Source organism: Macrobrachium nipponense, chromosome 20 (genome assembly GCF_015104395.2).
Source record: "Macrobrachium nipponense isolate FS-2020 chromosome 20, ASM1510439v2, whole genome shotgun sequence".
NCBI lineage: Eukaryota > Metazoa > Arthropoda > Malacostraca > Decapoda > Palaemonidae > Macrobrachium > Macrobrachium nipponense.
This window is the reverse complement of record NC_061089.1, coordinates 56,266,374-56,283,442: the sequence shown is the minus strand read 5'-3', so window position 1 is coordinate 56,283,442 and position 17,069 is coordinate 56,266,374.

Sequence of the window (17,069 nt, the reverse complement as noted above, 5' to 3'; positions counted from 1 at the left end):
CCTTCAGGAATTCAATAGGCTCTGATGACTCAACTTCCATTACTATTTTTTTATTCTTTCATCAGCATTTCTATATTTCTTTGGCTTTTTGGGAGGTGGATATCCAGCGATTAATTTTTCTAGAAATGCATCACGTCCTTTCTGAACTTTCCTCAAGGCATCAATAAATTTCCAGATGGAAGGATGATGCATTCCTAGTTCGAACTGTAGACGTCGATTGGCAGCTTCAGCGTGATTGTTAGTGCGATCTTCATCATTTACAGTGCGTTCATAAAGATTCCAGATCTCGGGAGCAAACATAGGGTTCATTCTTGCATTTCGACGCCTATTCTGTCGTCCAATATAAGTGTCTTCGAACCAATGGAACAAGGGTATTAGTTCGTCTGGAAGACCCGCTGCTAGTGTATCCATGTATTCGTCCATCTTTTCTAATGGCACAAAGGCGAGCGCTATAATCATTTTAGCCCATAACGCAAAGTCTGAGTCGGTTTTATAGCGATTCGATAAACCCAATGAAACAAGATGTCTGTGCATGTTTTGGGCTAGATGGAAACAAACATCCCTTAATTCGAGCGGTGGGAAATGCATCTTGAAAGGCATGAATGGCAGCTTGCTCAAAATCGCAAATTATAGAAACTGCTCTCAAATTTGGTTCGATGGTTTTAAGTAACTCAAATAAACGAGAATAAGTTAATCTTTGCTTGTTAGGAAGAAGAGCATAAACTATAGGAATAACTCCATCATGCTTCTTAGCCGATATAACATATACTTGATGAAAAAAACTTGGCGCAATGGTGAAAGTTCCGTCGGCAAACCAAATTTCTGAGAAGACTAAATGCTGAAGCCAACTTATTCTTCCAAATATTAAAATGCTATTACTGCCTTCTCCTGTGTCTCCCAATAGGAATTTTTCTTCCATACCCAGTTGGGGAACATACAGTGTATAGGACTCGGGTATAACTAATTGCTCCAAATGAGTTGGGTTAGCTGGCGCTTTGTTAGATAATTTTCGTTTCCTAGTAATAAGTGTTCGCATTGCAGGCAAGTCAGGCCCTATGGCTAAAGCTGCTTGAGAGGCGCCAGTTAAACATTCATTTACTACAACGGTTGGTGGCTCCAGCTTTTCAGCACTTCTTTTCTTAATATTTGTTTTCAACTTTTCAACTTCTACTTTTGCAGCAGATGGTTCATGGGTATGTTGATTCAACTGGCGAATCACTTTTCCATCCTTCATATGTAATCTTACTTTACACCGATCTTTCTGTTCACATCGCCAGAATTTTAATTCAGAATCACTCTTGCTCGTTGCATCAAAAATAAAAAGGTATCCATCGTGAATCACTTTGCTTCTTCCACGTTTTGTTAAAATATCTCCTTCCATTTCGTACAATAAGGCTTAGACGACTGAAAATTCTAAAGCTACCAAAAAGTAAATGTAAAAAAAAAAAAAAATTGTTCAATTGTTAAACAATTGTTAAAATGAGAGCTAATTGCGCTATAACGACGAAGTATCTATTTGATGGCTAAATGTCGTTTACAGCGACAAAGTAGTCATTTGACGCCTAACAGTCTCTCCGCCGAAAATTTCTATATGCCAAATCGGCTACGCCGAATCGGCCAAGCCGAAACAGCGACGCCAAACGGGCTACGCATTTATCCCTGTACTTATATATATATATATATTATATATATATATATACTATATAGATTTATATATATATATATATATGTTATATATATATATATATATATATATATCTATATATATATATGTTATCTATATATATATATATATATATATATATATATATATATATATATAGATATATATATATATATATATATATATATAGATGTTATATATATTATAATATATATATATTGTATATATATGTATATATATATATATATATATCTAAATAATTAATATATATGGCATTAATATATGTATATATATATATATTATATATATATAATGATATATATCTAGGCATATAATAATATATATTCTATATATATAATATTATATATGTATATATTAATAATATATATTATCTATATAGATATTTACGTAGCCCGGCCCCTTGCCTTGAGGAAGGCTCCGATACGTTAAACAGGAATAGTTGAAGAAAAAAAAAAACAATAAATTACTTGAACTTACTGTAAAAAGGATTTATAGTGATAATTTACTCTAGAGGAAAGGTCGCCAGAAACTCAGCTAAATACTTTACAGCTATTTATTTACAAGAGGCTCGTACTAGCCTGGAGAAAAGTAAATGCAACGGGCCCCCACATGGACTAATAACATCTCTCAAGCGAATGATTGCTGGCGCAAAATGGGATTCGTAAAAGCTGGTTTCATAATCTTGGGTAATGCAACACTTGCGGGCAGATAGACTTGACATGTGACTCAGGGAATCTGGAAAAGAATCCCAGATTAGACAAGATAAAAGAAAAAAGGATTTCTTGTCTGATTTCGATTGTTTCGTTCTCTAACACTGGGGAAAAGGAACTTTAATGTTTCACTGAGGTTTGCAATGACTTCATTTGTCTGGGACGATCACACAAGGGGAAGCATGCGGCCATGAGGCAGTGAGAGGAAACAAAGGGATGAGTTCTTTTGATATAAAGTTTGAATTGGGAAAATGGGGAGTAATTAGGCACTAGGATGTAAGGGACTGGCAATATGCTGTTTCACAAGACGTACCTGGAGGCCATGTTCAGTATGGACCTTTGTAGAAAATGTGGCGCCTGGCTTTGTCTTAGGTCTGGGTCCCTTGGCGCGCCAGTAACCCCATGGATAGGCCTAAATGGAAGGCGGGTGGTTGGACATCCGTCCGATGTCACGAACTCGAGCGGTCTCAGGCAGATCGCAGGTGTTTTGCCTGGGTGTTGGGGTCAGCTTAACCCCCCACGAGCAGGGCAAATCCTGGAAACAGAACATACAGCCAGCAGAGGGTTCACAGGAAAAAGAGCTTAAGATATAGGCCTAAGAAGTACCAGTCTGCCTACATCCTTCCCTTTGAGATGCGTCCCTAAAGCTGACTATATTCTCCCTTCTCACAGGAAATTCCCTATACCTGGCTGGTGTGTTTTGGTTTCCCGCCGAAAATCAGCTGATAATTAGAGGACTATGGCTGCCGTTTTACAAAGCAAAATAATGAATTAATTACTGGGTAGATGAGGAGTTCAATAAACGTAGAAATATATATATATATATGTATATATATATATGTATATATATATATATGTATATATATATATATATGAATAACTTGATCACGAAGTATATAAAACGTGATGCTATGTATAAATAAAGGTTTTTTTTTGCCACGAAGGGTCCGAATAGGACCGAAAGTACTCAGCTAACTCGTTTTTTCATTTTTTTCCTTCGTGGCAAAAAACCTTTATATATATATATATACATATATATATATAAGTACAAAAGACCCATTAAAACGATGTTTTAAATCTAAGGACTATATTTCGGTGGTCTGACTACCACCCTTATCAAGCAGTAAATAACAGAAGAAGTTACATTGGCAAAATATATAGTGGGCGATATGCCCTTGGGTGACGCCTGGGGTCGTTGCCGAGCTGCCATAGGTTCTGTTAATTGTCTTAATCCTCTTCATCGTTTCTTTAAGGAAGGTCTTGTCAATGTGTTCAGAGTCCCAAGATCCGTTGGAAAGGTTAATCCTATTATTTTGTTGTTTTATGAATGAAGATTCCACAATTTGACTTTGTTATCGACAGCTGCTCTTGCATAAAACATGGGATGAGTTCCAGTCCATGGTGTGGTTCATGTCAATTATATGATGGAAAATTGCTGAACTATGTTGTCCATATCTAACTGATTGTTTATATATATATATATATATATATATATATATATATATATATATATATATATTATATGCTGCCATTTCAGATTTCTTATTCAGCTTAGAGTTGTAGGATGTCTAAAAATGTACGTTCAGATTTTGCATAACAACATTTAAAAGAATATAACGTAGAATGTGAAAAGAGAAAGAGATTAACTTTGTCCGTTCCAAGCTAGAAATTGTTTCCATAACTTGTCATCGCTGAAGATTAAGAGAGCTCGAAGTATCCATTTTGTTTTATAACATGTCAATCTTACTCACTCAAGTCTGTTTCGGACGAGTACATCTTTGTTGAGCATACACGTACAGGACTGGTTTCAAACGTGTATGTCTTTGCCGAGTAATCACGTGGAAGGATTGCACCATCTTTCGTAAGATCGTTCTAGAACCTTCTGTTTAAGCATATGTCATCTTTGGGGAATGACGTCATTTAGTGTTGCTTTCTTTGTAGATCATTATTCCTTTTATATTAGAATACTTTTTCCATCTTAAATCACGTAATAATAAATGTCATTTGTGATTGTAATTCCAATTTCTTTTTAGATATTGTTTTGAAAGAGAATTTTTATGAAAGTAACTGTCTCTCGGCCCCAAAACGTTTTGTGCGACGAAATCCACTGTTCAGCTTCCATACGAAAGGACAATTCATTCTGACTTAGAAGAACCTCATTGCATTTAGATCTCTCTCTCTCTCTCTCTCTCTCTCTCTCTCTCTCTCGCGCCATACTTGATATTACATTAACGTAAAGATTTAATTCTTACTGAATGGTCACTCATATAAATTTCAGATTTGATATTTCTCAGAGATATTTAGTATTATTTAGTGCTTATTGTGGAATCTGAACATTGTACAAGTGTGTAACGGTGCCCTTTCTTTTTTGAAATATTGTGAAATGTGTGGTGAAGTTTTGGAACTAGCTGCATCAGAAACAATTGGTACCAAGGTAATGTGTCATTAGGTTTATTAGTTGCAACTAATAGTTACGGTGGTTTCATGGAATAGTTAAATTTTTTACACATTGCAAATTTTTATGTTTTGTGTTTGTTTCATTTGATGTGAAGTTTTTGTGCATTTATCCATTTTCTTATTTAGGTGATTTTTTGTGCATTTATCCATTTTCTTATTGAAGTGAGTGTTTTTATTTTATATTCTGTGTGATTAGTGCTTTTTACAATTTTGGTATTTTCCATATTTTTCTGTGATGTGTTTACATTTGCATTCACAATTCAATTAACTTAATTGTTTTCAATAAATAATCGTTGAACATTTAATTGAATTTAACACTTGTGAATTAATTTACATTTACTTAGAATTCCTTTCAAGTTTTATTGTTGTTTAACACTTATGAATTAATTTCCAAATTTTAATTATTACCTAGCATTTTTGAATTTCGATTAATTAATCAATTTTCTTGAATTTTGTGATAAATTAATTTTGATTTAATTTTACTTAATTAATTCAAGAATTAATTAAACTTTGCTTTGTTTTCAAGTAACAGTAAACTTTCCCTGAGATTGTGAATTTCACTCATAAATTTTGAATTTGATAATAAATTTTTTTATTTAAAATTTTTATAAGTGTTGTCTTTTTCACCAGTATATAAGTATATATATACAGTGGTAATTGAGCTGTTTTCCTTCAATTTACTTGAAGTGAGTTAGAACCGGGGAAGTACTTAGATTTTTGAAATCAGGGAAATACTTAGACTTTTAAAGTCGCTGATGGAATGATGCCCTTTAATTAATTTAATTACATATAAGATTACCTTACACCTGTTTTAATGAACTTAGTCTGATTTTCTGCAATACTAGTAAGTTGTTTAAGGGATCACTATTGCCTTTCGAGTATTCAGTCATATTTTACCTGTGATGAAGGTTCAGGTGTCTGGCTGTTGTGAGGTAAGCAATTAATGATTGGTAAGTGTAGTAACCAGATACTTGGCACTTCGTCACAATATATATATATATATATATATATATATATATATATATATATATATATATATATATATATGTGTGTGTGTGTGTGTGTGTGTGTGTGTGTGTGTGTGTGTGTGCGTGTGTGTGTTTTTTTTAAAGGCTCTGGTGTAATGTGATGATTGCGTATGCTTTGTCTAGTTCCAATTTTTTAATGTTTTTTCCATAACACTCACGACTGTGCTGTTGCACCTTCCAATCTGCTGGCTACCCAGTCCGCTGCGCCCTAATTTTAATTACTAACATTCTCTTGACTACTTTTTAACTTAAAATATTTTGACTTTACACATATTCCTTTCCGTGCCTGAGTCACCGTCTCCTTACATAGACATTGCCACTGTAACTTGTTTCATAAACTCGAACATCCTTTGCAACTTACAAGATTATGCCATATTTCCAAGAGTCTTAACTCAGAGGAGAGTTTTTCTTTGTAAACTGAAATATCATGATGTTGCTCGGTTTCAGCACGGTCTAGGTATGGCTTTCAGATCATTCAATAGCAGGTTAACAAACAAATTTCCTGAAACAATCAAATCATGATTTTTTTTTAGATCTAATGATTCCTTGAACTTCATAAAAAATTAAAAATTTCAGTTACAAATATTTCGGACATCACAACAAGAACAGGTTGCACGCACGTGAGGAGAGAGCGTATATTGTCATGCTGATCTTTTAAGCCTATTTTCCTTTAAGCATTTGTTATCTTTAGCCATATCCATAACCAGGAACCCGTACAAAGGGAGCCATTTTCCCCATGGAGACTGTAAGCAGTCACCTCTCCTTCCTTTGACGCAATTGGCTATACGTAAGACTCGAGGATATTTGACTCGACTCTTGTGCAACAACCTTAGATAACGTGAGGACGTTTCCTAAGAATTTAAATTGCATAATCACCAAGCATCTTCTCGAGATATAATGAAGCGTGGAGGGAACGTCAAGATCGAAATTCTTGGAACAAAACTGATCGGTAGCAGCAAGAGCGAGCTCCGGAATAATTTTGACAGGGAAATAATGGGTGTGCTTATGTAAGTGTTTACATAATAAAAATATGGAATGTTAGTCCATATATATAAAAGTCTAAAACTAAAGAGGTCAACCAGATTGCTTGCAGGAATGTGATCAGACTAGAGACGCTAAAGATGACGTATACAATAAAAGTAGGCTAAGATAACATGCCGTCACCTGTAGTCATTCAATTGTTTATAAACATTAGTCCAAGCTCCCTGCTTGAGACAACTACCGCCTACGTGATCTGTAGCGTGTCTCATTTGATTGTGTGTTCGTATGAAACTATGTCATTGTATGTATGTTCATATGTTCGAACTACTGTCTGTTCCTTCATAACTTGTAACGGAGATGGTAGACAAGCAGAACAGTGTTAGCTATCGTCATTAGAAGACCTGTACCTCTTTACCTAAGCTTTATCATGTAGAGGAATAGGATTAGCCATCATCATTGGCAGAAGCGATCAAGCTATCGTTATTAGAAGACTTGTACAATCATATCTGATCTTCAGCATGTAAAACTTCAGAAGAAATTATATCTATTTTTATACTTAGTGTTTTCTACAAGAACCTCACCGAACCATGAGTTTAACACATCGTCGTAAAGATAATACCGACTTCGTAAGTGATCTACAAAACCCCAGACACTCCATTGAAGATGGAAGTGCAATACCAACCGACTTAGCGTATAGATTATCGCTAGTCTAACATTACCTCATAGGGCGCCTTATCATACAAGGCACAAGCCCTAATACTTATAACAGACAAAAATAGAAGCAGGTCTGGTTAAGTAAGGGGACGTAGACTCGCGAAACTCCTCTATGATTTGGAAAAGAGCCAAGTGTAGGACTGACATAAAAAATATGTAAACTTTTTATCCAAGAAATTCTACCAACATTGCGTCTTGCCTGGAGCCTATTTTCCGTTTCCCACATACACAAAGTTTTGGGAGAGACTAAATGGCTCCACTCCGTCCAAGTTATTAATAATGTGCTCTCCTTTCTTTCGGCAACCAAACCATGGCTTATGTCAACGTTTCTCTACTTATAAAACTCCATAATGTCGGTAGAAAGGGCAATCAAAGTAGAACTTTGGCATTAGATTGGTATTTTAGTAAAGGAAAGGAATTCCTTCCCTTAAAAAGAAAAAAAAAATGTCGAAGAGGCACCGCGTTTGGTGTAGCATTTCATCAGACAGGTAAACTCTTATGAATTAGTCTTTAGTTGTATCTTATTCATTAAGTAAAGTAGCTTTCTACATCTAGCGAGGATGCTGTTTGTATTTTGGATAAGTTCTTCACCAGGTACAGTTGCTCAAGAATTTTAGTGTGGCGAAATTAGTAATCCTGGAATCGTTTAGAGGTGGTTTCTTATTTTCTCACATAAGCGTCAGAATTCTATTCCTCCTCTCTGTTTTCTTTAAATTCTGTTTCCATCTCTCTGAGGGTAGGTCAGTAATTTTTTTTTTTTTTTGATTGCTCATATTCATATTCTTTGTTATTTGTAGTTTTCTGTAGACTGAACTTTATCGAAGACAGTTCTTCGACATAGAAACACCAGAGGACCACGATGGGAAAACGAAAGCCTGAAAGTGCCACTTATGACAGTGTAGAGCTCTTCCCCCATCCCCTCACTTCTGTTATAGTTGTACAGTAGCTTTATTACCAGCAGTGTGAACTGTTCAAGAGTATAACAGTGGAAAATACAAAGCTTTCCAATGTTTGAGGTTTTGTTTTCTTGCTTAATTTAAGGAAAATTATGCTTAAACTCTTCCTGGAAACTCTCCGTCCCCTTCCCCTCGCCCCCATAAGAAAGATAAAGATGAGTGAACCTCAATGACTCAACTTAACTTTAAAAATATGGCTGGATTGCAAGGAATAACATGTCTGTAAAAAACTTTCATCAGGCTAAATGCGCTGACCAGGATCCCTCACTATTTCAAATTTTAGCAAAGAATGAAGTACAAACAGTTAAAATTGTATGCAGTAGTGATAACTTGTCTTATTAGTAATCGCTCAGTTCCTAATAGTTCGTCATTCATTGCTGTATACGTAACCAGCAACATAATGCTAAAAACACACAATACGTTGCCGATGGTAATAAAGAGAAGGATCCTAATTATTACAAAAAGAAATAGAAACAGTAGCCTTTCAGAATCAAACAAGCAAACTCGGTTACTGTGTCACCTAGTCAAGCGGTCAAGGTTAGTTAAATCTGCCGAGTTTTCAAAGCAAAGCAAATTCCACGCAATAAGCGACTCTAGCAGAGTGGGGAAAAGCGATGTTGGTTCATACCAATATCTTTTTGAAATAAAAAGGATTTTTCCTATGAAACACACGACCGTATAAGTAATCAGAGCAGGTTTTCGTTTTAATTTTAATACATTAAGTTATAATAAATACTGGTGGATTAAGCCCAACTGTACGCGCCGTAAAAATTAGAATATCTTGTTTTATTTCTTTAATACACGTAATATCTTGTATTTACGGACTCACCGTCTGTTGTTCGAACTTCCCTAATGAGAAGTCCGGATAAGCGAGCGCTTACAGATACCTCTATAGTTATAAAAAACATTGATCTGTATGTAGTGTAATTGTAAGATCCATCTAGGGGTATACAAAATATTATCTTACATCCTGCAAAATAAGGCGTGTTTATCAAAGGAAAATCCTATAAACCTTCAAACATAGTAAAATCCGTTTGAACAAAAATGAGACAGTTAATCAAATAATAACTTATATAAAGGAACTATACATTTGTCTCATAAATCGTAACATTGTTCAAATGACCCAACAGAATTCTCCCACAACGGCAGTCGTACTTTGCACGCAAAATCTCGAGAAGCATGCACCCTCGAATGTCTTAGTGCGTGTAAAAAGACTTTGCTGGGAAATGAAATTTTAATCCTTCCCGACGCTCTGAAATATAACGATTTCCGCGAACAAAGCCCTAAAAGTATACATATCGTGGATACGGAAGTTATAAATATCGCATTTTTTATTGTTGCTAATTTTTAATCACGCCCAACCAGTCGTGGATGAATCTCTCTGATAATTTATCTAAAGTAATATCCGTAAAGTCATCCAAGCAGAGGTGATTCAGCAGAAATTTTTTTTATCTTTTACCTGAATACCAGGAAGTTTCTCCACTAGCGAGTGATCTCTGGGAAAAAACGGATATAATTTAACACAAAATACGGTCTAAGGGCAAACATTAAGCTATATACGTACCTTCGTGTAGACTTTCAATGAAATTTCAAAATAGAGATAAATGACGTAGTTGAAAAATGTTAGTAATAGGAGTCATTAGGAAATCAAATAAGCCCATATAATTTTTCCCTCAAACGTCATGCCATAAAAGATCGGACTTGGCGTATCTGCGTAGATTTCTGTCGCTTAAACAAGGAAACGACTTCCGATAGTTTCCAGTGCGATGTACCGACGACATCTTATCTCTGTTAGGTTAGAATAAATTTTTTTCACCAACTTGGACTTACTTAAAGGCTTTTACCTGATACCATTACCTAAGTGATTGTACCTCATACACCGTTTTTTTTCAGCACACTCAGGGGACATTATCAATTTTTACGTATGCCTCCGGCTTACGTTGCACCCCAATTACAATATAGTGTTTGGAGATTTTTAGGGGATACCCTACATGCCTATATGGATGATCTTGTAATCTTTTCTAATACCTTAGAAGTACATTCACATAAACTAGAGCTAGTGCTACAGAGACAAAGACAAATAATCTCAGAGTAAAATATCTAAATGTGAGTTTTTAAAAACCGAACATGTTTATCTAGGTTTTATGTGTCTTGTCAAGGTCTTAAAAGTAGTCCATGGTAAGGTGTCGGCTATTCATAACTTTACGGTACTTATTAACGTAAAAGGGGGATACAGCACTTTTGCGCTTTAGTGGGTATTACAATCGTATGTAAATATGTAACTCTTCAATCATGACAGCTCCTTTAACAGATCTTACGAAGAAGAGCGTAGATTGATTATGGTCTAAAAAGCATCAACAGGCGTTCGATATCTTAAAAGCGGAATAATGCAGCTTACCTAACTTAAAAATCCCTGATTTAAATAAGGAATTTTTTTTTATTGCAACAGATGCCTCAGACCAAGGGGTAAGAGGGATACTACTTCAGTAATATGATAAACAGTTCTTCCCTATAGCTTTTTATTCACGTAAACTAAAGCCCTCTGAAAGTAAATATGCAGTAATAGGCAAGGAAGGGCTAGGTATCTTTAACTCACTAGTATATTTTAAGTTCATAATCTATGGCTATCCTGATAAAATCCTTACTGACCATGAGTCATTTACCGAGTTTTTTTCAAAGGCTTTAATCACAGTCCAAAAGGAACTCGGTGACAAATGATCATTCAGGTCTTTGGAGCCAAGATAAGATATCTACCTGGGAAAGCAAATATCATAGCTGACGCATTATCCCGCAATCCCGCACCATACTGCAAAGAACCATTAATTAGACTAAAAGATATAGAAACATCCGTACCTATTGTTAAAACCGTATCTAAACAAGAAAATTCCTTAACCCAAGAGATCGCGAGCATTGAATATCTGGGTCGGAGCGCAGAACTGTTACAAACTGAACAAAGCAAGCGTCAACAGACATAACCCAAACAATAAACACTTCGAACGGAAACAGAGTCAGCAGCAATAAACACCAAACAATAAACACTTCGAAACGGAAACAGGGTCAGTGGCTAAGCAAAAACAATAAACACTTTTGAGCAGAAACCCTAAAGCAAAAGTACATTTAAAGTATGTGTATCAGAATAATGTAATCAAATGTAATATTATATGTAGGTCTGTGACGAGGAAAACCCGAAGAACACAGCAGATGACTAACGACCAGGTAGTAGTAATAATCTCTCTCATACCAATCGTCATAAACTGGTTGCATTCCGTCATCCAGGGTTCCCTCCTTTTTCACAGAAAGCCAAATCACTGTTCTCTGGCCTACAATGCTTACAGATATAAAAAGCACATAACTAATTGTAACACGTGTCATGAAAACAAGGGATACACTAAGACACCTGTCAGTTTAGGAGCCTATCCTGTGCCAAATCAATCCTTAAAAGAATATACGTAGAATTATTAACAGAATTACGAGTCTGACAGAGGGAATAAACACTTCTTAGTGTTAATAGTTCCTTGACACGTTATATAGAATTAATAGCACTAAAAACAAACACCGCAATTGAGTGCGTTTCGAATATTTATGAGTGCTAAATCAGTAAATATGGAATTCAACACATAATAATCTGTGACTAGGGTGGTGTAAATCAATAATAATCTCCTTAACACGTTGTGTGAATTCCTTTCCATTAAGAAAACCAATAATATATTTGATCACCCAGAGTCAATCGGTTTGGTAGAATAACGGATAATTAAATAGGAAGTGTCAATGTCTTACGAGTTACAACTCGTGATATTGGATCCGACCGGATTATAGCGGTTCTCGCGGTTTTAAATACCTTATCATTTATATCTTGTATCCATAGAATTGATGCCGCAAGTAGCCTTATACGGTACGCCGCTAGAACACTTTTCCACATATTCAAGCCAACCATTAATTTATCAAATATATATAAAGAAATATATAAATAAATAAATATAAAAAATAAAATAAATATGGATACAAGTGGAGTCAATATAATACACTCCGTAAGAAGTCGGAAGGGTTACAAATTATAATAAAAAAGGAATCACGATAAAATCAATAAGCAAAACGTAACCATAGATAATTAAATATCCAAATATATATGCGTAAAGATTTGAACTCTAACTTAACGCTTTAGTAATGACAAATAAGCTAAAAGTTCAAACACATATCCAAAATCTACTGACATATTGTCTGTCCCGGTGATTTATATTCGTAGTCAATGAAAAAAAAAAAATTAAAAAAATAATAAATAAATAAAATAATAATAATAAATAAATAAATAAAATAAAATAAAAGAGATTTTAAAGTCAGGAAGTCTAGAAGTGAAAATGTTATCTATGGAATAATCCTATATGAATCTTATACAGGGCTAATAATATATATAGAATTTGTATGGAAACCTTTTTTCATTAGTTTGAATAAGGAATATTTAATTTAACATAATTACAATTATGCAGATTTCCAGCATGAAACTAATATATTGTTTAATTTTGGTACTGTTTTTTTTCAGACATTCTTCTCATGTGGGTCGAGTATTAAAAAACAAAAAAATTTATCCTAAAGTCGTATCTCTTACAGCAAGTAACGTAACTCTTAGCTGGCTGAGAGCAATCTCCTGCCAAGTGACGACGTCATCATTGCCGTATCAGCATTTGTTCCTTTTAACCTCAATAATCTGCTTACACAGGCTTCATCTGTGTGTCGTCTCTGCTTGCAAAAGCAGATTGACTGGAGAAAGGAATGCTTAGTTCATGAACTTCACATGTGGTTCATAGGTCACATGACAGGCCACATAACATATTCTTATCCGTGTGTGTAATGCAATTAGTTAAGGACTTGCAATCATTTTAAAATTAATAACAAAATAAGCAAATAGAATTTCTATAACAACAAAATGAATTAATTTTTCTGAACCTCATAGACATTTAGAAGTATCAAGATATATATGTGAAATATTTACTTGCAACATTAGCATATTACAATTCAAGTAAAACATTCATGGGAAAATGTCACATTTTCTTGAAAAACCCAAAGTTTATTTAGAAATTAGTTACATAGGGTTTTTTTTCGTTGCATCTCCTACCTATTAATAAAGTTTTTAAAAAAATTAACCTCAGAGGATGCGCGCGAGAAAATTAAACTTTTGTTAGGGCACATAGAATCATGATTAATATTCTCTTTGACTCTTATGTTGCCTGGCAATCTTACAAATAGCTCCGTTTTCCACTTCTTTGTCTAGTAACTTACTACCAGTAATATCGAATTTTCTTTGAGATTCGTATTGATATCTATTTATTTTTATAATTATGGATATTTTTACGAGTCATCATAGACCTGGATAGGTTCACTCATTGTTAATGCCATGGATAAAAAAGTTTGTACAGCGGACTCTTTTGAATTCCGAAATATCAGCGAATTCATGTGGGTTAAGTCTGGTCTAAATGGCTCTCTCCCCTCCCCTGTATTTGGATGTCGTCTGAATTTACTTTGCCCTTGTGACAAGTATAATTTCACTTGCAGGCTGATTAATGGAACCTGGTTACAGTATCCTGCAGTACGAGAGTTTCACATCGCAACTTCAAAAAATCGTTCGTCGCAGCGGACGACTACAGTCAAGTAACAACCGCCTACAATGTGAAAGGAATTTCATGGACTTCTTCGACCGACACCGTATCTCGTCGTTAATCTCGTTTTAATGCGGAACGCTCCGGCGGCTGTCGGAATCGACTACAATAAGGGACATACTTCCGACAATTACGACCCGAAGGATATTCAACTCTACTTTGCTGGCGAAGGACTCGTGCTGGGGATGTTTTTTTTTATTCATCGCGAACGTAATCGTGTAGCTTAGGATGCAGAGAATAAGTATGAGCGCAAAATGGAACGTTGGACCCGCCCAGGCAAATTTTCCCCTTGTTTTAACCATTGAAAAAGGCCGTTTCAGTGGCTATAGGTGGTTGTCTGGAACTGTGTAATGGACGAAAAGTGGTTCGAAAGCTAGTTAAATGTGAAGTAGTATAACCTCGGTCATGTATCCTATATATAAATGATCATAAATAACAGAATCGAAATATATTTTTTGCGTGTACGCACTAGGAATCTATATATAATTGATCATAAATAACAGAGTCGAAATATATCTTTGCGTGTACGCAATAGGAATCTCTTATATAAATGATCATAAATAACAGAATCTAAATATATCTTTGCGTGTACGCAATAGGAATCTATTTAAAGTGCACATATATTAATCATAATTATATGAATCCATATACATATGTATAAACAAATCAGGTAGCCTATAATCAATCTGTTACCTTATATCTTACCATTATCTGCAGTTATTTATGAGTTAGTATATGAATTACTAATCAGATATATAACATTTAGCATAAAAATCAACGAATCAATCAGCATAACCATTAATAATTTTATCAATTCATATATGAAATATTTTATCAGTTAAAATATGATTTTTATCATGTTAATCTTCATTCTATGCAATTATCAGAGTACATTAGTATTTTCTGTAGCATAAGTATCTTAAAGAGATGAAGTGAAAAAACTGTATCATTATCTATCACGTGATCACTATTATTTACCAATATCATTGTTTTATATTTTATTACTTGAATCAATTCATGTACACCATGAATTTTTATTTACTTATATATATATATATATTCACATAGTGTCTGTATCACACTCCTATAAGTCAAATGCAAGTCAAGTTTGAGTAATATTCAGTAGCTGGTTTTGGTAGCTGACCGAGCTAATGTAAGTGTTTACATAATAAAAATATGGAATGTTAGTCCATATATATAAAAGTCTAAAACTAAAGAGGTCAACCAGATTGCTTGCAGGAATGTGATCAGACTAGAGACGCTAAAGATGACGTATACAATAAAAGTAGGCTAAGATAACATGCCGTCACCTGTAGTCATTCAATTGTTTATAAACATTAGTCCAAGCTCCCTGCTTGAGACAACTACCGCCTACGTGATCTGTAGCGTGTCTCATTTGATTGTGTGTTCGTATGAAACTATGTCATTGTATGTATGTTCATATGTTCGAACTACTGTCTGTTCCTTCATAACTTGTAACGGAGATGGTAGACAAGCAGAACAGTGTTAGCTATCGTCATTAGAAGACCTGTACCTCTTTACCTAAGCTTTATCATGTAGAGGAATAGGATTAGCCATCATCATTGGCAGAAGCGATCAAGCTATCGTTATTAGAAGACTTGTACAATCATATCTGATCTTCAGCATGTAAAACTTCAGAAGAAATTATATCTATTTTTATACTTAGTGTTTTCTACAAGAACCTCACCGAACCATGAGTTTAACACATCGTCGTAAAGATAATACCGACTTCGTAAGTGATCTACAAAACCCCAGACACTCCATTGAAGATGGAAGTGCAATACCAACCGACTTAGCGTATAGATTATCGCTAGTCTAACATTACCTCATAGGGCGCCTTATCATACAAGGCACAAGCCCTAATACTTATAACAGACAAAAATAGAAGCAGGTCTGGTTAAGTAAGGGGTACGTAGACTCGCGAAACTCCTCTATGATTTGGAAAAGAGCCAAGTGTAGGACTGACATAAAAAATATGTAAACTTTTTATCCAAGAAATTCTACCAACATTGCGTCTTGCCTGGAGCCTATTTTCCGTTTCCCACATACACAAAGTTTTGGGAGAGACTAAATGGCTCCACTCCGTCCAAGTTATTAATAATGTGCTCTCCTTTCTTTCGGCAACCAAACCATGGCTTATGTCAACGTTTCTCTACTTATAAAACTCCATAATGTCGGTAGAAAGGGCAATCAAAGTAGAACTTTGGCATTAGATTGGTATTTTAGTAAAGGAAAGGAATTCCTTCCCTTAAAAAGAAAAAAAAAATGTCGAAGAGGCACCGCGTTTGGTGTAGCATTTCATCAGACAGGTAAACTCTTATGAATTAGTCTTTAGTTGTATCTTATTCATTAAGTAAAGTAGCTTTCTACATCTAGCGAGGATGCTGTTTGTATTTTGGATAAGTTCTTCACCAGGTACAGTTGCTCAAGAATTTTAGTGTGGCGAAATTAGTAATCCTGGAATCGTTTAGAGGTGGTTTCTTATTTTCTCACATAAGCGTCAGAATTCTATTCCTCCTCTCTGTTTTCTTTAAATTCTGTTTCCATCTCTCTGAGGGTAGGTCAGTAATTTTTTTTTTTTTTTTGATTGCTCATATTCATATTCTTTGTTATTTGTAGTTTTCTGTAGACTGAACTTTATCGAAGACAGTTCTTCGACATAGAAACACCAGAGGACCACGATGGGAAAACGAAAGCCTGAAAGTGCCACTTATGACAGTGTAGAGCTCTTCCCCCATCCCCTCACTTCTGTTATAGTTGTACAGTAGCTTTATTACCAGCAGTGTGAACTGTTCAAGAGTATAACAGTGGAAAATACAAAGCTTTCCAATGTTTGAGGTTTTGTTTTCTTGCTTAATTTAAGGAAA